The sequence below is a fragment of the Taudactylus pleione genome, unplaced genomic scaffold, assembly GCF_031769625.1.
Source record: "Taudactylus pleione unplaced genomic scaffold, aTauple2 ptg000048l, whole genome shotgun sequence".
Taxonomy (NCBI): domain Eukaryota; kingdom Metazoa; phylum Chordata; class Amphibia; order Anura; family Myobatrachidae; genus Taudactylus; species Taudactylus pleione.
Genome location: NW_028284450.1, coordinates 1,115,870 through 1,124,760, shown reverse-complemented (window position 1 = coordinate 1,124,760; position 8,891 = coordinate 1,115,870).

Genomic DNA, 8,891 nt, shown 5'->3' with positions numbered 1-8,891 from the left:
CAGAAATTTGACAGGCCCAAACAGCGCCCCCTACCCTGTAGTGTCCTGTGCAATGGCACCGGCCATAATACCCTAGCTACGGCCCTGCATATCTGTACCCACACACATCATCACCTGGTAGTACAGTACCATTGTTTTTAAATTGTTAGGAGAAAAAAATGTGAGTGATGGTCCCATAAGGGGAACACGTTTATCACAAATCAGAATGTCTTGAATTTTATCATCCAGAAAAGATGAAGGTTGAAGCATTTGCACTTCTCGTTTTCAATTTTAAAAAATGTTTGTGAGGAGGGTTACACGTTTCATTGGAACACATGCAGTATTATTAAGGGGGATCTGGTCGCCTGGTTGACAATGACCATGTCTGTATTCATAATGTGGACATTCCAATGCAACATGGTTCAATATGTTGACATCCTCAGAATGTCAACATGTTCACACTGTTGCTATGTGAAATGTCGACATTCTCAGAATGCTGACGGCTAGGCTTTAGGTTGTGGGGGGAGGTTAGGGTTAAGACTGACCACCCTCAGATTACGTATTGTTTAAAAATTGTTTTTGTACCACAGCGCTCAAACCTGTGTGGAATGCTCCCTTTAAATAAAGTTGTGCAGTCAGAATTTCTTTATAAAGTTTAATTTTATTAAAATCTTAATTTTAACATATGGTGTAAAATTAGTTACATTTAAAGTACATGGAGTTTGTGCTCCCTCTTTTGCAGCCGGCTTGTTGTTATAGCTAAACACCACATATAACAGGACAAAAACACTATGGCTCTCATTCAGAGCTGCTCGCAAAAAGCGAGTGCTCACTCTGAATGAGGGCGGCCGCTTTTATTTTTTTTAAAGTTGGCCTCCTGTCCGCTCACTAAGCTGTAGGTGACCATCGGGCTTGCAACAAGACCCTTGTGGTCTCTAATAGAGCCGGAAGCTCACTACTGACATCACTGGTCCGTTTGTCCAGCCCCCCCTACCCCCTATCCGCCTACAAAACAGGGCGAGCTGTTGATCAACATCGACAGCCGCCCCGTTTGTAGCGAGCAGCGGATCTGAATGAGGCCCTATAACCAATATAACAGGGAAGGAGTGAGTGTGTGGGAACGTGTTACAGACAGGGACAATTGTGGTTGGTGATGGGGTAAAGGGGATTGGTGGGGAAGAATGCAGATGTATTGGTAATAGTCCCGGTCAGTAATTTTAGATGTTTGGTCCAATTACTCTTCAGTGGTGAAATTTGCAGTCGTTGCTCAATGGGGAGCTCCCTATTTACTATGTAAAACTGTTGAATTTTTAAACCAGACAGAGGGCCTGATTCAGCAGTGATCACAGCTGCACAAATATGCTAATGCCTGCCAAAGCACAGCTGGCATAAAGACGCCCACTGCTGCCTTCTCATATCCGTCCTAGCTCGCTCCTCTGTAAACTTCTGTACCATCGACGCACATCGACCTACGCAGCATTCTCAAAAGGTCTGAACAGCTGCAGATACGGCAAGTCTCGTCGCACGCAGAGAGCTCTCATGCCGTGTATGCAAACGCAGCGGCTAATTTATGCACACCCATGAATCTGTGTTCAAATGGTAAGGCACATCTGCGTTTTTCTGACCAACCCCCATCACCATCCCCAAACACTGACAGCCTGTCACCCACTTTGTGATGGATTCCTCTGTGCGTCCCTAATCACAATGCGAATGCTGCACACGCGCAGAACGGCTTATGCGCAATGTCAAACAATTGCCCAGTCTGCATCCGTAATCTCATTTGCGCTCACTACTGAATCAGGCCGCAAAGTTTTTAAACTGAAATCCAGTGTTCCCCCATAGGGTGATGGAACAAGATTTTTAAATGATGTTCTGAGTCCCTTGGGTGACACTGCGTGCCCATCCTTTTTTACCCACTCATTCTGCTGTAATAAGGAATGGATAAATTCCTCTTGCTCTGTATGCAGCTCCTGCTGTCGTACTGAAATAACAGCAATATATTGATTAAGATGGAAATGGCAAACCACCTTGGCTGGAAAATGGTTTTGTACAAAGCACATCCTTATTTATGACAATCTTATAGTGCCTACACACTAGGCAATATTTTACACGATCCGCCTGATTCCGACGCATCAGAATGACAGATCGTGTAAAATATGTCGTAATCGTGAATGTCCACTCACGATCACGCTGCTGATGCGCGTCCCTGCTGGTCGTACATCGCATCTTCAGATATTACCTGCTGCAGGCAAAATCTGACAATCTCCGGTACGATGCACTGGAAATAGTTGGGATGCACGATAGATCGTGGGTCAATTTGGACAGTTTTTAACACCATGACTGCTGGGGAGAGTTCAAGGGGAAATCTGGCACGATATCGCATTGTGACCACATCGCCTAATGCAGTGTTTTTCTAACCTTGACACTCCAGCTGTTATGGAACTACATAACCCAGCATGCACTGCTACAGTTTTGCTATTAGGGCATGCTAAAACTGTGGCAGGGCATGCTGGGATATATAGTTCCACAACAGCTGGAGTGTCAAGGTTAGCCAACACTGGCCTAGTGTGTAGACACCTTAAGAATGGAGACCTGCAGGATAGAGTTCCTAGCTTTAACACCCTCCTGGGAGAATGGAAATCTAAAAAGATTCCAACTGCTTCTCGCTACTTGGTTTGGTTGCTCCTCTGTACAGGATAGTTTAGATCAGGGTTAGGCAACTTTTTTCTCTTTAGGTACCAGATATTCAGCATTACAAGCCAAAAACAATATCCCGTTCGCCACCACTATTACAACCTATAAGAGTACTGATTGACGGCCTCTGTTTTTCTGTCCCATAGGTAGACGTGATAACGCTATGCTGGTTATTGTGAATCTCATACATGGATGTGTCTGAACCTGCAGTTGGACTGCCGTAGTCTTCTTTGTTTGGTCACAACAAGTGGAAGATATTTGCATGTTTCGTCATGACGGATGAGGAAGACGTGTTTGAGATTACATCAGAGATGTGTGATTGAATTTATTAAAATAGCGGAAATAAAACTCATGAAATGTTACGACAAGCATACGGTGGTGAAACAATTAGCCGTGCTGCAGTATTTCTGTGGTGGAAGCACTTCAAAAAGGGTAATACGCGAGTGACTGACGAAGCGCATTCTGGGAGACCATCCACCACCGTCACAGATGTCAACATTGCCAAAGCTGCGGAGATGTTGCAAAATGACAGAAGGTTACCTTTATGCAAACTTTTGGCATCTCATTCGAACGGGTTCAGTATATTGTGACAAAGGAACTGAAAATACATCACGTGTTTGCCAGGTAGGTAAATAGAAGTCTCACAAAAGAGCAGATGTGATGACATATTGAATTCTGCAAGAACACCGTTCGAATGTTGTAGAGGATACCCGATTTCCTGACAGTCCAGTGTATGGACCTGAATCCAAACAGTCCAGTGTATGGAAACACGCAAATTCGCCTCCACCCAAACAATTCCTTGTGATTCCTTCTAGAGATGTGCGCCGACCCTCGTGTTTTGGTTTTGGATCTGAATCTGGCTTTGGATTTTTTTTCCTTGGTGTTTTGATTGTCGGTTTTGGATCTGGATGTTTTCTCAAAATATCATAACAGCTAAAATCATATAAAATGTACCTGTTTTTGTTCCTACAGTATTATTAACCTCAATAACATTTATTTCCAGTCATTTCCACTCAATTTTGACCACCTCACAATATTATTTTTTTTCATCTAGATAAGGCCAAAAGGTTGCATCCAGCTAGCTGGCTGACTAAGCTAAGCGACACGGTGGGCAGCACTAACGTGGCAGTTCAGCTTCCAATTTCCAACATGGATACAGTGTGTTATACAGTGTGGGTTGGATACACCAATAGTGCACTTACTGTGACAGCAGTGTCAGCAGAGCGGGGTTGCTGACTGTGCCCTCAGTGCAGGGTACTGGCGGTGTTTTTAGTGCAGGTTTGCTGGCTGTGTCCTCAGTACATGGGATGGCAGTGCTGCGGTGCTGCCAATGTCCTCAGTGAAGGGTACTTGCGGTGTTTTTAGTGCAGGTTTGCTGGCTGTGTCGGCAGTGCGGGGGTTGCTGACGGTGTCCTCAGTACATTGAATGGGAGTGCTGGCAGCGTTCAGTGCAGGGTACAGGCGGTGCCAACAGCAGCTTTGCTGACTGTGTCGGCAGTGCAAGGGTGTTGGCAGCATGGAGGAGCCAGTGGTGTCAGCAGTGGGGGTGCCGACAGTTGGTGTGTCAGCAGCAGGGGGTGCTGGCAGCGGGAACCAGCGCCATCTTATTTCCCTGCATTCAATGGGCTTAATGCTGATTGGCTGAGAGCTGTGACAGATGGCTTTGTCAGCCAATCAGTGCTTTGCCCATTGAAGGCAAAGGGATTTTTAAAAATGGCCGCTTGAGGGAAAACCTCGAGATCCGACAGAGGATCGCGAGGTTTTGCCTCAATTAGGGATCCGGGGCAGGAGGTGAGATCCGAGGGGCGCCTCGGATCCCCGAAGTTCGAGTGGGTCCGGGTTCTCGGAACCGTACCGGCTCATCTCTAATTCCTTCGGCGTGTAAAGTCATGCTTCTGCTGCTGTTTGATGCGCATGGTATGATCCTACAGCACTGGGTTCCCTGTGGACAGACAATTGTGACTACTATGCCAACCTTCTGAAATCCCATTTGCATGGAGAATTGAGGAAGAAAAGACCACATTTGCTGAAGAAACAGTGGTTATTGCTCCAAGACCATGCACGGCCACATGTTGCTGCTGTTGCACTGGCAGCACTGACTGAAATTAATGGGACAGCACTGGAACACCCTCCATATAACCCTGACTTAGCGCCCTGTGATTTCTGGCCATTCCCAACCCTGAAAAAAACATTTGCTTGGAAATAACTTCTCAACAGATGATGCAGTGAAAAATGCAACAGCTGCAACACTAAAAATGATGTCACAAAACCATCTACTACACGTCTTTTGAATCGTTATTGAAACGCTGCAAAAAATGTATGTGAAGAATGCTAGTTTTTTGATCCTGTGGAGTATTCTGACTCGGAATAAACATCAGTCTTATTACTTTTCAATCAGGTTTTGTACAAATACTTACAAAACCAATAGATGGCTACTAAAAATGTTAGTGGCTTTCCTGTCTTTTTTTTTTTTTTTTAAGCTAGATTGCTCAGGTTATGTTGATTAAGTTGAAGTCGTCTGTAAAATACATGTTTCAGAATTTTATATTGTCATTTAATAAAACAGGACTAACTGTAGCAGTGCTCACTCATCAGAGGCCCAGACTTCGCTAGGTACAGTATGCAGCCCACAGTTGAATTTTGAGAGGGCCTAGCCTGCCGATGTGGTTTCTCTTGTGAGGAAAGAGTGAGCAGGAGGGGTGGAGCAGCGTACATAGGAGATGGCACTACTGTAAAGGGTTGCCTTTGCCTGCTTTAGATCACAGGTTGAAATTGAGCTCTCCAAAGGTTTAGCCTTTTGCAGGGTGTGGCGCCCTTGCATCCAGCTCTGTGCTCCAGTTGTCCCTTCTGACTTTAGTTTGAAAGCATTGCAGCAAACTCTACTTTAAACAGTCAATTTCAAGTTTCTCCATTGGAAAGCTTTTTTTTTTTTCACAACTGACTTCCAGAGTTTCTGATTACCAGTTTCCAGCACACCATGAGAGAACCACTTTCTCTTTGGGATCATGGCTGCAGCAGCCATACAGTTAAGGCCAGACATTTTAAGTCTGAGTTAACAGGTCCCGTCTTTGAGGAAGATGTTACGTCAGACCGACTAATATCCTTAGAATGTCTGTGTACAACTTTTTTGGTGCTGCAATGACTCCTTTATTTTAACTTCATTAAACCATATCTGCACCCTAGAAGCTTTCTTTTTTTTTTTTTTGCAACAAAATTGTGTTCTTGTATATTGTACCCTCCTGCATTTTTGTATTGTTATTTTACATTGTATTTTATACCAGTAAATATACACACTGCTTCATAATTTTTGTGCCCATTTGGAATGATTAATCCCTACCATTGCCCCAGACCCACTTATAGGGGTTTAGTATTAATTAAAGATTCAGCCCCTGAGGAAACTGGAGAGTCAGATGAAAGTCCTATGGAACCTCCATGGCATCTACAAGAAAAGCCTTTGGGTCCATGGGAAGAGATGCTCCACCTTGTGTGTTAGATGTACATGTAGCATATAGTAGTACACAATATTTCATTATGAACCCCAGTGGCAGAGACCCATTATTGCAGGAAATAGAGAGCAGTAGATGATGCATTGGAGACGTCTGTGTTGCAGGTCTCTCTATGGATCTGATGCACTATGAAGCGGAATAAATTTTGTATTCTGGATTAAGTGATTTCAAGATCCTGTAAACAATCCAAAATTGGTACACATGATAATAAACACCACAGGTAGTTGCAAGCTGGGCTGGCACACAAATTAACCACACTTGTGGGTCCAGGTAACAAGCTGAGTCTGTAAACAAGAAATCACCAAGGACCAATTAACAAGCTAGGTTCGGTGCACAAGGGTTTTATTCGGAGAGGCAGGTAGCAAGCTATTCATGATCTGTAGGAAAGGAACTCTGACATCTAGCTCTTAATGCAGATAAGTTTTTACTTTATATGTAGAGTGGGGGTGTCTTAGGGTCCAGACCGGTCTCTCAAATCTGCGCATATGGCCCTGACACTGGAAGTTGCTTATTCGCCCACAGTTCTGGGAAGGAAGTTCAATGCCCGGGATCCATAACTCCTGGCCCACTTAAAATACCGTCTCCTTTAAAGGAGCATTTTGGTTGTGTGGAGTATAGCGCAGATTGTGGTTCATTCAGGAAACCATCATTTCGATTTCTCTGGCTGTCCCCATCTGTGGGGGGAAATGTGGTAGAGCGCTCAGGTGATAGAGGATTAATCCCCAATTCTTTATGCTTCTCACTCAGGAAACTGAAATGGAGTCAAGCCATTGATTGTGGTAGGGTACCAGACAGGTACCAACAACACAATAGGGAGGGGCTCTAGACTGCACACCCTAATATAATGAAAGGTGCTGTCATGCTGAGATTTAAAAGTATTATACACAGAAAGTGGAGTTGCAGATGCACTATGCGATCATTACTGTTCACATTTAAATGTATTTTATAATTAAATATAATTTCAGAGGTAGTTATATCATTTTTCATTTTCTGAGTATATTACCAACAGCACATTAACCAGGTGGGCAGAAACCACATTACAGACTGTCTCTTTGTGAGCTTGGCCAGCAGTTTCTGTGCAGACCATCATGTCTACTCTGCTGGCCTCCAAGAGGAGCTGAGAACTGTCATCTCGATCCCTGCCTTTGGCCTCTGCTGGCAACATATATGGACCGAATAAGGAAAACCTCTTGATTTTGACGGCCTGATTCAGAGATTGATGTAATACCGATGTTTGAGTGATTATTGGTAATCTGCGCATGCATCGAGTTTCATTTTTTTCGGTCACAGGATTTATTAGCAAAGTGATTGACAGGCAGGGACCGTTTGTGGACGGCAATGGGGAGGTGGCGACGCAAATGTGTCACAACTGTGTTTCTGAATGATACTGTGTCCCCTTACGCAATAAAAAATGGCTCACAGGGTTACTCAGAAGCAGGGCTGGCGGTACGACTAGGCAAACTTAGGCAGCTGCCTAAGAGCGCCGGCCACTGCAGGGCGCCTCTGGAATAATGTGTAGTGCGTACCGCACATAAGTGCAGCTCGCACTACAATACTAGTAAGAAATGCACCGCCGCCGGCAGCTGTGTGTTTGTTTTAGCAGCCGAAGAGAGTCAGACAGACTCTCATCGGCTGCTGCGCCCACTGCCGGAGCCGGGCTGGAGCTCACTCATGAGCTCCATTTTCCGGCTCCCACAGTGGGTGATGGGAGAGATGTCATGATGTCTTTCCCATCATGCAGAGTGGTCGGCCCGGGGGGACAGAGGAGATTAAGGTAAGTGGAGGGTTTTTTATTACGTGTGTGTCTGTCTGGCCCTGACTACTACTGGAGGCACTGCACTGGTGGGACCACTACCTGTGGCACTGTATAAGGGCTTGTGTAGGAATCCAAGGATGAGGGGGAGGGCGCAAGGTTGAAGAAATGCCTAGGGTGCTAAGTGCACCGGCCCTGCTCAGAAGACTGATAATCGACTGATCTGTGTCTGAGATGCGTCTTTGTACACAATCGCTTAGATTTGCAAAGCTGCCAGTGGGTATTTCAATACAAATTCCCATGACTGAACATTTGCATATATTTGCCCAACCATCTGCGTACAGATTTGTAGCTGTGGGCGGCATTAGCATATATCTCTGAATCCGGCCCATATACTGTTGGGAAGAAACTCATCAGTCATTTCTTGACTAATGAAAATAACGAATTCAGGGCTGAATAAGACGGTACTTGAATGTTAGGACCACAGTGTCATCTTAGACTGCATCTTCATTCTAAACCTTGAAGCAGAGGTCTCGGGTGAAATGCTACCTCCAATCTGGCCAGCAGCCATAGCAGTGTCCCCAGGATGGGATATAGGCAGCATCCCAACTGTCAGGATGCCGACGATAAGTATTAGGGTTAGGCTGCGGGATAGGAGAGTAAGGGTTAGAATAATTACAGAAATCTGTCAGTATTCTGACCGTGGGGATGTTGTATCCAGCACCCCAGGATATTCCGATGCCTCCCATAGGTGTTCTATCAGGGCTGCTCTATCTGTACTTTTTCTTCATCCACTAGGGGACACTGGAGGCTTAAAGACAGTGGGGGTATAAGAGCTGGCACTTTAAATTTTTTGAAGTGTGACTAGCTCCTCCCCCTCTATACCCCCTACAAGCCCAGTCTTAGTTTGTGTCCGAGGGAGCTGGATGTGTTTGTCACATTCTCCTCAGGGTTTTGTA